The 15,454-nt window shown below is 41.4% G+C and overlaps 1 long non-coding RNA gene across 1 annotated transcript; it reads right to left on the bottom strand.

Moving 5' to 3' along the window:
- Window positions 1-204: 204 nt before the first annotated feature.
- LOC121398030 lies at window positions 205-7,227 on the bottom strand. The gene is made up of 3 exons (XR_005964083.1): window positions 7,002-7,227; window positions 1,830-1,884; window positions 205-1,698 (listed from the first exon to the last, which is right to left on the bottom strand). It is a non-coding gene; the product is annotated as an uncharacterized LOC121398030 (long non-coding RNA).
- Window positions 7,228-15,454: the final 8,227 nt, after the last annotated feature.

Here is a 15,454-nt window from a genome sequence, read left to right as displayed (position 1 = left end):
TTGTTATTGCTGCTTTTTATTACTGATCCTTCTATTCAGGCCTCTCCTGTTCATATTCCAGTCTCTTATTACAAATCAATGCCTGGTTACTAAGGCACTCTGGACCCCAGCATTCAGATTGCTGAACTTGCAAACTAGAGAGCTGCTAAATAAAAAGCTAAATAGCTCCAAAACCACAAATAATTAAACATGAAAACCAATTACAAATTGTCTAAGAATATCACTCAATACATCATACTAAAATTTAATTCAAAGGTGAACAACCCTTAAGAAATTGCCTCTTTTTGAAAGTAGAACACATTCAGAAAAATACTACGAGTGGAGTTTCAAGGTAATGGTCTGTAAGATGAGACCCTTGAGCAGTGATCCCCAGTCTTTTTTTACCCGTAAGCCACCCGTGGAGAGCAACACAAACATGCAAAAAGTTCCAAGGGGTACCAAATAATGTCTATATTGACTATTGGTAGCCCCTATGTGGACTGGCAGCTACAAGAGGCTCTGTTTTTATGCAATCAAATATTGTATCCAAGCCTGGAATTCAAAAATAAGCACCTGCTTTGAGGCCAGTTGTATGGCATATCCCAATAGAAAGAGTTGTGAATGTAGAGAAGAGGTTTTCTTGCAATGGAACTTCAGTACCTGGATCTGCTTGTGTTTCTTCAACAGGCATGTGTATGTATCGCAATCAAAGTAGATTAAATAAATATGTACTAGTGATGTGCAGGCTGAATCGACACCTACGGGTTTACCCATGGGTCAGGCAGGTTTGGGTCGTCCTCAGCACTTACTTTTGCCGGCTTCCAGCTTCTGTTTTTATAGGCGCGCACAACCACACTCCGCCCCTTTTGTGACATTATTGGTGGGGTAGAGCCTATAAATAGATGGGAGGAGGTGGGTGCAGGCGGGCTCAGATTGGGTTTGAGTCAGGTGCGGGTCAAGAATAACCCCAACCCGCACATCACTAATGCGTATCATAAATATTCTTAATTCTTATTCACATCAACACAAACAGTGCTTCTTATTTTGTGGGAAATGCTTACTTGAGGTTGCCTGGTGGCTCCACTATGGGGGATACGCATACCCCAAAATATACAAACTCATTTTATGGGAACAGATTTCTTGTGGTTATCTGGAGACTCAAGTACAGGAGTCTGGTTTGGTTTCTTCAACAGACAAACGCGTCTCTACAATATGCTTATTTGGCTCATCAACAAAGGCTGTGCACTTCATTTTTGGTTATTGTCTGAAGACTCCACAATGGGGGTTTGGTTGTGTTTCTTCAACAGATAAATTTGATCCCAAAAGGTAATTATTATTGGCCTTAACACCAAAGGCTGTGCATCTCATTTGTGGGAATGGCTTTCCTATGAATGTTCTGAAGAATCCAGAATGGGTCTCTAGTTGTGTTTCTTCAATAGATACACGTGTACCCAAAATATTATTGCTGGCCTCACCACCAAAGGCTGTGCGTCTCACTTTGTGGGAACATCTTTCTTGTGACTGTCTGGAGACTCCAGAATAGGGGTTTGGTTGTGTTTCTTCAACAGATAAATGTGAACCCAAAATATAATTATTATTGGCCTTAACACCAAAGGCAGTGCATCTCACTTTGGGGGAACATCTTTCTTGTGATTGTCTGGAGACTCCAGTACGAGGGTCTGGTTGGGTTTCCTCAACAGACAAAGGGGATTGGTTGATCTAGGAAGTGTAAGGTGGGAATATTAGAGTGGCTGTGCTTCTTAGCTACTTGACCTACTTCTGCTGCCATATAAGTAAATCCAACCTTTGCTACATCTAGGTTCTCTAAATATGGTACATGCAGGACTTACCTCCATCAGTCAGAATCCACATTCTTAGTTTGGCCCAAAACACTCCCATTGAATCCTGTAATAATAAAACTCAGATGAACAATCTCATTTATAACATAGATATTTCTGCAAATGGCTGTCTATTTTCTACCAGAATTCTACCAAATTTAAAGCATTTAAAGTGGAAGTGGGCAGCACATGGCGGAATCCGGAAGTAAGAACAACAGAAGACACATGACATCTGCTTTTGTCCCATGCTGTCAACCCATGATCCACTTGCCTGCTCTGTTCTTTGCCAAGGAGAGGAGAAATTGTGCAAAAGCATCCCACCATGATGTTCTGCTGAATGTAGGCCTTTAGTACTTTTAATTGCAGCGCACAGAGTCTACAGTCTGTGGTTAAAGTGTTAATATACCGGTTTCCTCCTGGAAGCTGAGCATGAAGAAGGGAAAGAAGTGGGGTCTCGCAGGATGTTCGCGCAACAGAGCACTATCCTCCTAAGCTATTAAAGGGGACCCGTCACCCAAAGAAATTATTCAAAATCCTATTTTATCACATTAGTCAAGCAAAATGAACTTTAATTACACTATATAAATTATTTGAATCTTGCTTCCTTCAGTCGGGGATTTCAAAATTATAACAAGCAGGCAGGAGCCATTTTGTGCACACTGTTATTAAGGCAAGCCTTGTATCATCTCAGAATCTTGTTTGTGCACCAGAATGGGGGACCCAATGTCCATTTCAATGCCCTGGATACACAATAAAATGGTTAAGAGAACGGGGGAATGTGTGGAGAGCAGTGACATCTAGGAAGTGCTGAATAGAAAGTGAAAGTAATTGTCTGCCCCGCCTCTATGCCAGTGGCATAGAGGAGGGGCAGACAATATTTGATTGACAGCAAAGATTTTTAAATGAGCTTACAACAGCTCTGAATGGTTTAATAAAAAATAGAAATTGGATTTCATGTTTAATTTGAAAAGGACTTTTATTATACAGATTTTTGTGTCTGGGTGACAGGTCCACTTTAATGTGTATTTTGATTAACCCGGAAACCCAAGTACTGAGATCTCATGAAGATGCTGAGGCTTCAATAACTGATCTATCTGGTCATGACTAATTAAAATCGAAGCCAACGGCAACGCTGTCTCACTGTAACAGGACTTCCATAGGAACTTGGGAGGACCTCATTGACATTGTTCTTGCTTCCTCTATAAGTGCCGCATCCTTATGGCCCTGTGGAGTTCATCTGGAATCTGAAAATAACTATACACATAGAAAACTAAGAGGCGTGACCTTATTTCAATGACCTGTTCACATTTTCCTTTGTGAAACACCTAAATCAGGATATTAATATAGTCCCATGTGCGAACAGGCCCTAAAATGCTCCTATGAATAATGTCATGCACCTTGGAACCTTGCATTTCTAAAATTAGGATTAGGGAGCCCATACATTGCAACTAGTATCTTGTTAGTTTAGTTGCGTGTCTTGACAGATCAATGGCGGATGCTGAAAAAAGGGGATGAGCTTAGGTATCGCCTTTCATTGGTCATTGCATGTCATGTGAAATGACAGATGTAGCTCCTCCTGTATATCTTTTTTTGAAGCCTTCTGATGACGTCTCTTCTCTCAGGATGTAGAACTCTTGTGAATGGTAAAAGAACAACTTGCAACTGCATCTTTTTCCCAGCCCCCTTACGGAAGCCTTCTCCTTACTTCTTTTCTCAGAACCCTCGTAAATGGTAAAAGTGCTAATATTAATATTAAGCATTGCGCCACCTTTCCTGCATCAAGAGTTGGTTACGAGGTATACTGCATGTTTAAAGGCAAGGGTATATAAAAAACATTTCATATAAAGAAGCTTGTGGGGACCCTGGAAAGGCTGGGATGCAGACATATTTCTTGGAGGATCACATCAGCGTCGGACTGGGGGCCCCACAGTGCCTGCAGCCTCAGGGCCCCCCACAACATCCCCCATGCCCCCCAGTCTCAAAGCCCCCTCTGCCCCCCCAGCCACAACCCCCCCTTGGGCAACCCCATCCCAGCCACAATCCACTTCCCCCCCTGCGTATACCTTTTCCTGCGTGTCTTCAGCGAGGGCCATGGAAGTAGGTAGGGGGCAGTGACTGGGGTCAGGGAGGGAGGTAAGGAGAGCAGTAGTGGAGGGAGCGGGTCGGGCCAGAGGGGCCCCCACTGGGTTTTTTTGCTGGTGTCCAGCCAGCCCAATTCGACCCTGGGTCACATGCAGCTTCTTGAATGTCATGACGCATACTATTAACCAGGATACGCACCCTCACATGATCTTTTTGTTGCTCATTATTTTTTGAAAATCCATAAAAATAGTAAAAGAAGACCAGTTGCATATTGTCTCATAATATCAAGATCATCTACACAGTAGTAAAAGTTCATTCTAAAGACGCTTACACATATACAGGACCGGAACTAGGGGTAGGCAGAGTAGGCACGTGCCTAGGGCGCAAAGCTGGGGGGCGCCAGGCACATGCCTTCTCTGACACCTACCCCATGTCCAGTCGCCTCTCTCCAAAAGCTTCTTATATTTGGCCCGTAGCTGTGCTTCCGCGCATACATCAATTGGCGCATATGCGAGCGAATGGCAAAAGGCACATACGTGCGCAAGAGCGTCAGTTCACGCATGTGGACAAAAGTGGGAGTTTGCGCATGCGTTCTGCCAGGAAGTGCCAGTTTACGCAAGCGTGCAGCTAGCAGGCGCCGGACCGGCCAGGTTGCCTAGGGCGCCTGGCCGGCATGGCCCGGCCCTGCACATATACCTGTATTTGCCACGTGATAAATGCGTTACACTGATACAATTGATTTGATAGGCTTGATAAAGGGCCCTGTGAGGTCCGAAACGTTGCCTACTTTGTATGAGCCAATAAAATTGCACAACTAAAGAATTGATTAATTTCATCAGTGTGCAGCAGCCGGTTGGATTGTACACTGATACAATTGGTTATGTCTGGTGTCATAACTATAGGGAGAGCAGACGCCATCTATTGGGAAGTCCTGCAAGGAATGAGGGTCTTGTAATGACCATGGGTGGTGGATTGTGGGTCAGAAGTTTTCTTGGACCCCTCTACCTTGTGTATGTGTTGAGCAAGTGTAACCTCAATCTGTCACATGCACATGAGTGGGTCAGGGTTGTCTAGGTATTTTTTTTGCCAAGATACCCCTTCTTTAGACTTTGTTCCTAGGGCAAATCTCTGCTTTGCACCAAAACCATACCCCATGGAACCCAACACAAATACTGACACCTGGTTTATTGAGATGTTATTGCAATTCCCTTCCCTTGGTAGCAAGTTGGGTATTTGATGAGACTCCACAAACATGGGTTGATGGATTCTCTTCTTTCTCCCCAGTGTTTAAAAATTCATTTTAACATAGTGTTTATTAATGGAAATAGATAACAGTGGGCACATTTACCTCAGGGCAGTAGCTCATACTTGTGTGTTGTGTTGTCAAGCTCATTGCATCCAGTATGGCACAGACTAAAGGTGGCCATACACTATAAAATCTGCTCGTTTGGCAAGGTCGGCAAACGGGCAGATTGCAACCCAATATTCCCACCAAAGACAGGGCGATATCGGGTTAATCTGATCGTTTGGCCCTAGGGTCAAATGACTGAATTACAACAAAGGAAGTGGGCGCCTACAGGATGAGGACCTCATCAACTAGTCCTCGATTGCCAAAAAAAAAATCAAATCTGCTCGATTGATAGGCTGATTTTTGGCCTGATATCGATCGGGGGGACCTGCCGGAATGCCCCCTATACTTGCAGATATGTTGCCGAATTGGTCTAAAGGACCGATATGGACAGCTTTAATCTTCCCGTATGGCCACCCTAACATGTGGCTCTTGTTTGGTGCAGAATACTCAATGTATCATGTGGGTGCAAACTAATATGATCCAGACCAACTGCTAACAACTGCCTGTATACAGCAGGGGGGACATCTCCTTCTCTTCCATTATTTCTTGATTTCGGGGATTGATATAAAATAAATACGCCGCTAAAATGAAAAAAGGCGTCTTCGGAAAACGAATTGCCGCATGTGAATAACGCCGGCGTTTTTTCATTTTAGCCGGCGCAGAGTGAGGAAAGGCGTTTGGGGAGATTGGTCACCGCATAAACTAGGCGATTAGACGCCAGGCGACCAAATCTCCCCAAAACGCCCAGTGTGGTCTGACCCTTATACTGGTGGGACCACAAAAAAACTTAAAATCAGGGGATGTAAAATTGAGGTTTTGCTGTAATTAGTTTAATAATGCCCTGATATATGATCAACTATAACTTTTTAAATACAATTGTTTGATAATTCGCAAGATCTAAAAGTCAGTGTAGAATAAATATCATTTCTCCTTTTTACTTTAAATGACTTATTATAGGCATTTCACCATATTGAAGATAATCACGGAGACCCAACCTTTAGGGGGTGGTTCACCTTTAACTTTTAGAATGTTATAGCATGGCCAATTCTAAGCAACTTTTCAATTCGTTTTCATTTTTGTTTGTTTTTTAACTACTTCACCTTCTTCTTCTGACTCTTTCCACAGCTTTCAAATGGGGGGTCACTGACCCCATCTAAAAAGACAAGTGCTCTGTAAGGCTACAAATGTATTGTTATTGTTACTTTTTATTACTCATCTTTCTATTCAAGCCTCTCCTATTCATATTCCAGTCTCTTCATACTATTGCCAAGGTAAACAAGACCCTAGCAACCAGATAGCTGCTGGAATTGCAAATTGGAGAGCTGCAGAATAAAAAGCTAAATAACTCAAAAACCGCGAATAATAAAAAATGAAAACCAATTGCAAATTGACTCAGAATATCCCTCTCTACGTCATACTAAAAGTTAACTTGATGGTGAATATCCACTTTAACAGCACAGGGACTTACTTTTGGTCCCTAAACTATATGATCTGTCTTTGTGAATATATTTATTTAACAATCATGTATCTATAGTCCAATATATTTTTCACACCTTCCCCATAATACTCCATTTTAAAAGAAAGAAACAAAGCACATAGTATGTCCCATTGGCATTCTGGGCTTCTAATAAACTGAGGGAATGAAGCAGAGGTTGGCACACAACAAATGTGTACACTGAGCTGTGCATCAAGACACAAATACCTAATAATGTGTGATAATATAAAGATTGGCCACCAGAGAACGGACTTACCTTTCCGACCAATTGCAACTATCCCTGCACCCATACACTCTGAAGACCCTCAGTAACCAATAACCGTTCATTCCTTCCCATTGTGCCGAACTTAGAGAAATGGAATCATGGAAAAAACTTCCCTGAGTTGAAGGGAAAACACATCTGGTGACACCTATATAATTAATGAAAAACATAAATAAAAGCATCAAACATTTTGGGGCTACAGCACTTGTGCTTTCCTCCCCTGGCCATACACAGTTATGCTGTGACCGTTAGATTGAATATTTGTTGGATCATTTTAGGAAAAAACATTTCCTGGACTCAGTTCCTGTGAATATTTTTTTGTTCCACCCAACATTCAGGCTGTTTCATAAGCTGCAGAATAATGTTGGATAGAGCTGAGAGCGGTGTGTAATATCCTACAGGGGAAATGCCACTTTTGGATCATTTTTGGGAAGAACAACGTACGCCCAATTTTATCATTCTGTGTTCTGCCTAATGAAGCCAGTGTCATTCTAGGCACCTTTCCAATGCACAATTTCTAAACCTGATACAGTATATTTAGTTAATAACAATACCTACTCTCAAGGGCAGATTTATTAAGGGCCATATTTAAAATTCGAATTCTAATTTTTTTATGGTCAAAACTGTAAATTCAAAATATTCAAATTTGATTTTCGAGATTTATCATTCTCCGCCCTTTAAAGGATAAGTAAACCTTTAAAATACGTGATTGTAAAATTGATGAGGGTGCTATTGTAAGCACTTTTGTAATTCTCATTCATTATTTGTTTTTCTTTAATTCCAAGATATTAAGGGATACATGTACTGTTACTATGAATGAATTTTGTTACAATAGCGCCTCCTGCTGGTCAGTTTCCCACCAGTCTGACCACCAAGTAGTCAAGGAAGTTGTCAGGAAAGAGAAAGAGACTACTTTGATGTTCTTCTGCTTAGGAAAGGTTTTGGAAAGGTTTTTAATTTTTTTCCTAAGCAGAAGAACATCAGAGCAGCCTCTTTCTTTCTCCTGACAACTTCCTTGACTACTTGGTGGTCAGACTGGTGGGAAAATGACCAGCAGGTGGAGCTGTTGTAAAATTCATTCATATTAACAGCACATGTATCCTTTAATGTCTTGGAATGAAAAAAAAAAAAATAATGAATGTTTGGTGTATTTTAAATGTGGAAATAAATGCGGTAGGAAAAACTCACCATTAGCTGGAGAGAGCTTCCTGCTATTTTTCAAGGGGATTTCTACCCAAAATCCTGGCATAACGAAAGCAAATTCTAAGCAATTAATATTCCAGTACTTTCCAGACAGCACCCTGGTAATTATAAAAGACAGAACTAAACACCCACATCCCTGGGTGCAAAATGCATCCTCCTGCACGCACCCAGGCCCGGATTTGTGGAAAGGCCACCTAGGCCCAGTCCTAGGGTGGTAGAATTTTAGGGGGCGTCATGCTGCCCAACCACACCCACATTGGTTCAAAAATAGTGATGGGCGAATTTGTCCCGTTTCGCTTCGCCACTAATTTCCCGTGAAATTCGTGAAACTGGTGAAAAATTCTCAAAACGCTGACAATTCGCCGGCATCGAAACCGTCAACGGCGTCAAATTTTCACCAGCAAATGCGCAAATTTATTCTCCGACCGTGGACCGGCTAAATTCGCACAAATTCGCGCCTGGCGAATAAATTCGCCCATTACTATTCAAAAACACTGGGGATATGCTGGAGATACAATTATTTTTTAAATTTCCCATCTGCCAATCCCCATTGCTCCGGTCCGGATGATAAAAATTTGCACGAATAAAGGGGAGGGGACAGGCGACAAACGGCAGTGGGCCTAGGGGCGCCCGCTATGTAAATCCAGCCCTGCACGCACCCACCACCCCCATACTGAAATTTACGCCACTGCTTGGTACCCTGGAGAATTAAAAATATTGAAAAAAATCAAAACACACTTGCCACCCAGTGGCAAAACAAAAGAATACACAGAAACCAAAGTACGGAGACAATGTGGGACATTCACTAAGAATCGTAGTTGCGCTCCACAAATTCACTAAAATCCAAAGTTGCGCTCAGGGGTAGCGTAAGGTTGTGAAGTTGCGTTAGCGTTAATTCGCCTACTACACTAGCGATAGTTAATTTGCATACGGCGCCAAATTCAGTTTTCAATGGAAGTATTCGTAGCAGCACTACACAAGCCTGGGAAACCTTCAAAACATCAAATAACATTTTTATTATGCCCTACACATGTGCCCACTGTATAGTTAAGTTGCCATGAGTTAGGAAATGTAGGGGGGAAGGAGGGGAGCCCCAAAAAAAATTTCGATCTTTTTCAGCCTATCACCCATAAAAAATGAAAAAACGCCAGCGTTTTTTGGGACTTAGAAATTTTTTTAACTTTTTTTGAAGCAATCCCTATCTACTCTATTGCGCTTCGCCTGGTCTGAGGTGGCGAAGGAAGTCTGGCGTAAAAGGTAGCGTTCAGTACACTGCGCGCGTTAGTGAATTTGCGTAGTTATGCCCGTTGTGCAAATTCACCAGGCGTAAGGGTGCGAAGTAACACTGTCGAATTCACGCTAGCGTTAGGCACTTCGACGTTTAGTGAATTTGCGCCAATGTTCTATTAACCCCACCCATTACAATGCAGTAGACTGAGGCCTCTAAAATTAAAAACAAACTCCCCTTTGAAAGGGGTAATTAACCTTTACATTAACTTGTATGATGTAGAGAGTGATCTCCCAAAGCAATTTGCAATTTTTATAGTCTGTGAGTTATTTAGCTTTTTATTCAGCAGCTCTCCAGTTTGCAGTTTCAGCAGTCTGGTTGCTAGATACCTACCCAACCTGGATCTGGATTGGGCAGAACTCCAGTGTGTCCTGGCACATATACACACAAACACACTTTATCAATTTGTTTCTTACTGTATTGTGTGTGTTTTTTGCCTTTACAAATATAGCCAATGGAAATAGTGTATTGAGTTATCACACCATGCAATTACTTTGATATTAATTTGTTTTTGTGGTGATTTTGTTGCATTTTTAATTGTGCATAGCTGCTGAATGCTTGTTTGTGCCCGAAGAACATCATTCACACTATGTTGACTGCTAGGCAAAAATAAGTTTACTTTTGAGTGTTTTCTGGATTTGAATGTTTTTATTGCATGCTTCATTGCAGTAAATGTGTGGATTTTGCAGTAACTGAAATGATAGCATTTATGGGGGTATCTTCATTTTGTGGCTCCTACATGCCAAATACTTTATATGCACACCCACACACACATCAGTGCTGCATAGCAATAAGCAGAATATAAACTTTTTGTAACAGGGATGCTGTTAAAGGAGAATTCAACCCTAAAGTTAAAAAAACCCTACTACCCTACCCCTTCCAGGGCCGGATTTACTAGGCCCACTGCCGTTTGTCGCCCCTGTCCTCTCCTCTTTATTTGTGCAAATTTTCATCATCAATGGGGAATGGCACATGGGAAATTTATAAAATGATTGTATCTCCAGCGCATCCCCAGTGTTTTTGAACCAATGTGGGTGTGGTTGGGCAGAATGCCGCCCCCCTAAAATCCTGCCGCCCTAGGCCCGGGCCTAGGTGGCCTTTCCACAAATCCGGGCTTGACCCCTTCCCTCCTCCCCCCAGCCTGTGTTACCCCGGGCAAACGTTTTACTTATCCCTCGGTGCAGATTCAAGCATTGCCGTTCATGGGCGCCATCTTCTTCTCTTTGGAAATCTTCGGAATGAGACCAGCATGGCGACACATTTGGAGCAATTTTCTGTTTTGCGACAACTGCGCATGCGCCGAAACTCACAAAAATTGTCGAATCGCTGTCTCATTGTGAAGATTACCGAAGCGGCTGAAGATGGCGCCCGTGAACTCCGATGACTGAATCTGCACCGAGGGGTAAGTAAAACGTTAGTGACATTTGCCCGAGTAACACTTGGACTGGGGGGAGGAGGGAGGGGGATCTATGTAGGGTAGGGGGGGAGGGTTTTTTTTAACGTTAGGGTTGGATTCTCCTTTAAGGGGCACTTATCAGGGCAAAGACTTCCAGTTATGCATGTGTGTGTGTTTGACATCACAAGCATTTGCATAATGAGCAGGTTGGGGGACTCTTTCATTAAAGGGGTTGTTTACCTTTAAATAAACTGTTAGTAGGATGTAGAGAAGGATATTCTGAGACAATTTGCCATTGGTTTTCATTTTTTATTATTTGTGGTTTTTGTGTTAGTCATTTGTACCCTAGCAACCATGCACTGATTTGAATAAGAGACTGGAATATGAATATTATTGAATAGCAATAACAATAAAATTGAAAAAAAATACATTTGTATCTAGTAGTTCAACAACTACTTCTACTGTCTCGGTTTTCGCTGGACAGCCTCAATTTTGACAGCTCAGCCGACAGTTACTGAAATATGCTGAGTATTCCTTTGATCTCCTGCACGGAAAAGCCAGAAAAAGATACAATGTTTCTGAACTGTAATTAAATAAGAGGCTTTTGGCAAAGAGCCCAGAATACTCAGCACCTGAACTTACATACATTTGTAATGATTTAAGATAAGCAGGTCTCTTGGGAGAACTGAGATGCACAACTTAATTGGCAATTCACCTTTATTAGCAAAACTGTAATAACACATAAACAATGGCCCTAAAATGAGTTCAGCCTTTCCATAACCTACCAAATTTTGTTAAATGGATGTGGTATTTAGGGGGTGTGGTGATAAAAAAAAACGCGGCCAGATATTTTTGTCCCTCTTTCTATTTTTCAAATGTTGGGAGGTATCCTTCTAGCTTAAATAAATAATTGGGTTAGTAAATATAAGGCCCTGTCCCTGTGTGAAGTGTCATTTCATGTACCCGCATATCATTTATTTGGACACCGAATTCAAAAAAACTTTGACATTTCTTTTATTTCAGGGTGTTCTCAGTTTAAAGTTATGGAATGTGAATTCATTCATAACAAACACTGCCTCCTCCAAAGCTGAAATAGCCATTACATGAATTGTAGCCTTTCTACCCTAAATACACATTTTCCTTGTTTTATTCGATAAACATATTCCATTTATCAATGAACCTATTATTATATTTTAGAGAACCTTGGTTTTGGAATGAGATGCTGGACAAAAAAGTCGTCTAGATACTTTTAGCTATATAGTGTATTCCAAGACCATTTTATAATCCTTAAAATACATACCCTGTATCTATACCGGCCTATCTAAACATTCACACATGTTAACTATAAATAACAATATCTATACTGAACTAAGATATCTTAAAATCCCAATAGACTTGAATATTAAGCTTGTTCAAGAAATCCTCCATCCATCCAATCATCACAACATCAACCGGCAAGGCATTCCCCAACTTCACTACCCTCATCTTGAAGAACCATCTAAGCTGCTTCAGTTGAAAGTTCTGTTCCTCAACTCTAAAGAGGGAATGGTACAGGGGGCTCAGGTTCCTTGATCTTTTCCATGGGAAATTCGTAAATGGTAATTTGTAAGCACCTAACAATCTAGCATGAGGTGACAATGAAATGTTTGACATTACCAGACACTGATTGTGACGTTGTGTGTCCTAAATTCACATTTGTTACCATCTCATTCTGTGATAGGGGTTTCTGGAGACTCTGGTACAAGTGTCTGGTTGTGTCTCCTCAACAGACAAATGCAAACCTGAAGTATCATTATTGGTTTCATCACCATAGACAGTTAATCTCTGGGAATGCCTTTCTTGTGACTGTCTGAAGACTCCAGTACGAGGGTCTGGTTGTGTCTCCTCAACAGACAAATGCAAACCTGAAGTATCATTATTGGTTTCATCACCATAGACAGTTAATCTCTGGGAATGCCTTTCTTGTGACTGTCTGAAGACTCCAGTACGAGGGTCTGGTTGTGTTTCCTCAACAGACAAAGGCAAACCTGAAGTATCATTATTGGTTTCATCACCATAGCCAGTTAATCTCTGGGAATGTCTTTCTTGTGAACGTCTGAAGACTCCAGTACGAGGGTCTGGTTGTGTCTCCTCAACAGACAAAGGCAAACCTGAAGTATCATTATTGGTTTCATCACCATAGACAGTTAATCTCTGGGAATGCCTTTCTTGTGACTGTCTGAAGACTCCTGTAAAAGGGTCTGGTTGTGTTTCCTCAACAGACAAACGAACACCAAAAATATCATATCTGGTTCCATCATGAAAGACAGTTAATCTGTGAGAATGGCTTCTTTGATATTGTCTGTAGACTCCACAAAGGGGGTTTGGTTGTGTTTCTTCAACAGAAAGATTATCACTATTGGTCCCATCACCAGTGACAGTTAATCTCTGACTTTCTTGGCACTGTCTGAAGACTCCAGAAAGAAAGTCGGGTTGTGTTTCTTCAACAGAAAAACATACACATATAATATCATTATTAGTCTCATCACCAATGACATTTAATCTCTGGGAATGGCTTTCTGGGCATTGTCTGAAGACTCCAGAGTGAGGGCCTCTTTCTGTTCCTTCAAGAGACAAATGTGTACCAGAAGAATTTTCACCGCAGTCGTCACCAAAGTTACTGCATGTCCTTCTGTTGGAATCGTTTTCTTCAGGTTGTGGTTGTCTGGAGGTTCCAGTACTGGGCTCTGGTTGATCTAGAAAGAGTGCAAATTTAGATTATTAGTGCTGTGATTATAATTGCTCATTTGAACAATTTTATCTTCTGACAAGACCATAACTTTTCTGGTCCGTCCCTTTGCAATCCTAAAGAACAACTTGGACTTCCCTCTTCCCTTTCGCTCTTTAGCTGCTTGAAATACTCTACATTTAAAGAAGACATATAGCATAACTGAATGCCCCCCAATCTTGTAGCAAATATGGATAATATAACATTATACCTACATACAGTTTTCGGATATTGGATATTGGATATTGGATATTGGATATCGGATATTTAGTGGATGATGCAGTTACTGGTGAAATTAGGTCAATGGTTTTTAGTAAACCTACTGCTGGCAATAAAATACCAGGAGCTATCATCCTAACCATACTAATAAAAGCATACCTTATGGACAGTCCTTGAGGTATAGATGGAACTGTTCCATAATGATCTGTTGGCTGGAATATTTTAGTTCTGTCCACCAATATATGGGACATACAGTCAAATACAGACACTAGAGGGTCATGTATAGGGTTGCCACCATTTCTAGAAAAAAATACCGGCCTTCCTATATATTTATCTTTTCTCCCTATTAATAACATTGGGATCAACCATCATTTTTACCGGCCAGGTCAGTTAAATACCGGCCAGGTGGCAACCCTAGTCATGTATAAATAAGGGTACAGGTATAGGACCTGTTTCAGCATCGGGTCCGGAGTACTGGGGATTGCTGCACAGGAAATTTTAAAAATTATTATCTCCTGTGAATCCCCAGTGCTTCCATGAGTGGGTGTGTTTGAGAATTCCGTCCCCAAAATTCTGCCGCCCAAGACCCAGGCCTTTGTGGCCTTTCCACACATCTGGGCCTGCTTGTTATCCAGCATGCATGGGACTTGGGGGTTTCCGGATAATGGATCTTTCCGTAATTTGGATCTTCATACCTTGTCTACTAGAAAGTCATGTAAACATTAAAAAAAATCAATAAGCTGGTATTGCTTCCAGTAAGGATTAATTATATCTTAGTTTGGGTCAAGTACAAGTTACTGTTTTATTACTACAGTGAAAAAGGAAATCGTTCTTAAAAAATGTGGATTATTTTATTATAATGGAGACTATGGGAGACAGCCTTTCTGTAATTCAGAGCATTCTTGATAACAGTTTTCTGGATGATGGATCCCATACCTGTATTACTTCATCACTAATCAGAGTTTCTGATTAAGGGCAGGGCTCCGGAAACACATCAGACAGTAGCAGAGCAGTTTGAAACATTAACTTTTTAATGTATTTATATTAAAATGTGTTTCTTTTTGCACCAAATGAAACACAAATGGGGGACGTGTACGAGAACTCCCTTCTGACCCCTAAGCTTAGCTTTCCAACAGCTGTGAGCATGTGCAGTGCCACTGACCCTCCTACTAAAATCCAAGATGGTGAGCTCCTGTAAAACAAGGTGAAGGCCTGGATGATTACTCTTACTAAAGTAAACCTCTAGGCTGATACAGTAAGGTCAAGATATCAAGTTCAGGATATTCTAGCCATATTTGTTTTTAGGGTTTAGTTCTGCTTCGTGACAATGGGAGAGTCCTGTGGGCAGATTCACTAAATGGCAAAGTGGCCATCGCTACCGAAAATTCCATCCGCAGGGACATTGTCAATTTACTAACAGGTGTAGAGGACAATTCGCTAGCGAAAGAGTTAGTGCAGTTTCGCACCCTTTCTCCAGGTGCATTTTCGCTCAGACGAAAGATCGTTAATCCACAAAAAGTGCGAATTTTACAGAAAAAAAACTTCTTTAAAGAGTTTTCTTCTCCAGCTTAGAC

This window comes from Xenopus laevis, chromosome 9_10L, assembly GCF_017654675.1.
Source record: "Xenopus laevis strain J_2021 chromosome 9_10L, Xenopus_laevis_v10.1, whole genome shotgun sequence".
Taxonomy (NCBI): domain Eukaryota; kingdom Metazoa; phylum Chordata; class Amphibia; order Anura; family Pipidae; genus Xenopus; species Xenopus laevis.
Note: the sequence above shows the minus strand (reverse complement) of the source record. Positions and strands in the feature narration are given on the sequence as shown.